Source organism: Trichechus manatus, unplaced genomic scaffold (genome assembly GCF_000243295.1).
Source record: "Trichechus manatus latirostris isolate Lorelei unplaced genomic scaffold, TriManLat1.0 scaffold00181, whole genome shotgun sequence".
NCBI classification, from domain to species: Eukaryota; Metazoa; Chordata; class Mammalia; order Sirenia; family Trichechidae; genus Trichechus; species Trichechus manatus.
In genome coordinates this window covers 5354483-5357809 of record NW_004444117.1, presented here as the reverse complement: position 1 = coordinate 5357809, position 3327 = coordinate 5354483, and the positions used below count along the sequence as shown (strand labels likewise).

The window sequence follows — 3327 nt, the reverse complement described above, 5'->3', positions numbered from 1 at the left end:
ATTGGCAACCACATTATGTTGTTATCATTTAGAAGAGATATGTAATACAACTTCTGGGAAAGATGGGCCCACATGAGAAATGAGGTCTGTCACACGGAGATGACAGAAGTCATTAGGCCCTTGAGAGGCTATTTCTAAGGGTCTCATACATGGGTGGGTAGGGGTGCAGTGGGTGAGGAGTACTTCTTTTACCATCATAGGCTAAGTAGTGCCATTGAATTTGCTACTGTGTGTATTATTTCCATAAAAATCAAAATATTAAAGATAATAAATGAGATAATAAAGACCTATTAGTAGGAAAGCAGGGGTGAAGTGATGAGGCTTTGAATTTGGTCTTTAAGAACTGAAAGTCTCTTAAAGGAAGGCATTCCAGGGCAAGGTGCAGCCTGGGCAACAGGAAATTTACACCCAGGTCTGAAGTGTAGGCAATACCCATGAACAGAAAGGGAAGAAGCTCCGGGCTCTAATGCAGAATGAGGCTGAGGTTCTGCTTTCCCATAACAGCAAACCCAAAGGCCTCCCCTTGATGTACCAACCTCTTTGAACTTCCCTCTTCTCTCCTCCCTCTATCATCCTCAACTGCTCACAGCCATGAGTCAGTCATCCTCCTCTATGCCCTCTTACATCAAAGTTCATGATTTGGCCTCCAGCTTTGACAAGTTTTTTAAGAAGTTCCGAATAGAAAGCTAAATCCTCTCAGGAAATCATCACCTTGATTCAGTCACTCCTGGAAAAGGGAAATGTCCCAACAACAGTTTCTATAATCAGTGAAGGATTGAAAAACTTTGAGGATGCCCCATTGAGCATTGCTGTGACAGAAGAGACTGGGGCAAGAAAATCCAGTTTCATCAATGCCTTGCGGGGGGTTAAGAATGAAGAAGAAGGTGCAGCTCCCACCGGGGTGGTGGTGACAACTATGCAGAGAGCTCCATACAAATACCTGAAATTTCCCAATGTGACAATATGAGGTCCACTACCTTACAACCACAAACATATCTGGAGCAAATGAAGTTTGATGAATATGACTTCTTTATTATAATTTCTGCTACACACTTTAAAGAAAATGAGGCACAGTTGGCCAATGTGATCCAGGAAATGAAGAAAAATTTCTACTTTGTTCAAGACAAGGTGGACAAGGATGTAGATAATGAAAAAAAGAGTAAACCTAAGGCTTTCAAAGAGGAACAAGCCCTGCAGCAAATTTGAAAACTGTATCAAAAGTCTCCAGAATACTATGTTATGTAACCTTCAGGTCTTCTTAGTCTCCAACTTTGATGCGTCTGCCTTTGATTTCCCAAAGCTGGTGTTGAAGAGTTAAACCAGTACTCTGTTAAGAGTAAAAAAGAAATGAGTTTCATTGAGGAACAGAAACAACTATAGCTGGGCAGCACTAGGTAAAAATAGAAACTGCTCCAAAGTACAGAAAATGAGAGAGGCGTTTTATACATACAAGGCTTACTGAGAACTGTAACCAAAAGCAATTCTTTCAAAATAAGAGCTAATTTGCAGATTTCTTGGAGCCAACTTAAACAAGCATATTACAAGGACAGTTCTGCATATTTTCTGAGAACGGGGGGCAATCTGTTCCGAGAGTAAGGGGGTGCTGCATAAGCATTCCTTCCAAGGACAGGTTGCTCAAAGAATATTTTGGTTACGTACTTCCTGGAACATTTTAACTACATACTTTCTGAGAACAATCACAAGTTTTGGCCTCGCTCCTTGTTTGCCGAAGAGCAACCAAAGTTAACCCCTTATTGCATGCTCAGTCTGAGAGCCTCAGTTTTGTTTTTTGTTTGTCTGTTTTTAGAGTTCTGTGTGCACACTGGATACCACCTGTCTTAGTTACCTAGTGCTGCTAAAACAGAAGTACCACAAGTAGGTAACTTTAACAAACAGAAATTTATGTTCTCACAGTTTAGAAGGCTAAAAGTCCAAATCCAGGGTGCCAGCTCTAGGGGAAGTCTCCCTCTCTGTTGGCTCTGGAGGAAGGTCCTTGTCAAAAGAGCTTCTGCTCCCGGGCCATCTTCATGTGGCTTGACATCTCTCTTCCCTATCTCTGCTTCTTTTGATTGCTTGTTTAATCTCTTTTATATCTCAAAAGAGATTGATTTAAGACACACTCTACACTAATCCAGTATCATTAGCATAACAAAGACCATCCATTCCCAAATGGGATTATAACCACAGGCATAGAGGTTAGAATTTACAACATATATTTTGGGGGAACACAATTCAATCCATAACACCACCCTTCTGCGGGAACTTCCAGATCACAAGGACCACATCTTCATGCTCTCTCTGCGCAATCTTACCCATGTCTCCATTGACCAGAAGAGGCATTCCTTGAGGCAGAAGTTCTGGTTGGAGGTCCTGAGGACTGGGGCATCTACTACCATCCCATTTGTGGGCTTCATCCATGATAATGATGTGCAGAAGCTGGAGTAGACCTTAACCCTTTTTAGGTCTTTCACTGGGCTGGATGATGCATCCCTGGAAAACGTGACCAAGTATTTGCAAGTGTCTGTGGAACAAATCAAGGCAAACATTAAGTTTCCCTATTTGCTGTCAGTTGAGAAGGATGATGAGATCTTAGGGGAAAAACTGTTGAAATGTGTTGAGAAAATTGGCTCAGTCAATGGAAGACCCCCTTGCTAGTATTTTTTACTTTAGAAAGAACTTCTATTTGAAAAAATCACCTTATTGATAATGTGGCAAGTGATGCAAAAGCTCTTCTGAAAAAAGAAAAGTCGGTTTCCATGCAGATCTAACACCGCTGGATATTGGGAAGTAAAGTAAGAAAAACGAGGCTTCTCATTTTTGGCATGGCTTTTGTGGATGGAGATGGGGAAAAATTCCTTTAAGCAAGCTTGGTGTTCCTGCCCTCAAGGAAGACCACAGATATTGCCACATTCCCAGACTTGTGCCTTGTCTTCTTACTTTCTTTAAGAGTTCATTTTCATGGACAGAATCTTTTAATTTTAATGTAGTCTAAGTTACATTTGTCAGTCTTTTCTTACATAACTAACCTTTTGGTATCTGCTTAAGAAATCTTTCCCTACACCAACTTCAACTATATTTTTTTCTAAAGAGTAGTATTTGATATTTAGTTCTTAAACCTATCTGGAGTTACTATCATAAGTGATGTGAGTAGGGATTCAATAACCCCTTTTTAATATGGATAACCAGTGTGTGTAGCTCCATTTAATAGATAATGCCTTCTTTAATCTAAAATCAATTTGTTTAAAGATTTGTTGTAGTTGTTGGGTGCCGTCAAGTCGGTTCCAACTCATAGCAACCCTGTGTACAACAGAACAAAACACTGACTGG

General features: G+C 40.5%; 1 pseudogene; it reads left to right on the top strand.

Annotated features, from left to right (window-relative positions):
- The first annotated feature begins 591 nt into the window (after positions 1-591).
- LOC111822585 (T-cell-specific guanine nucleotide triphosphate-binding protein 1-like) lies at positions 592-2956 on the top strand (annotated as a pseudogene).
- The last annotated feature ends 371 nt before the right edge of the window (positions 2957-3327 follow it).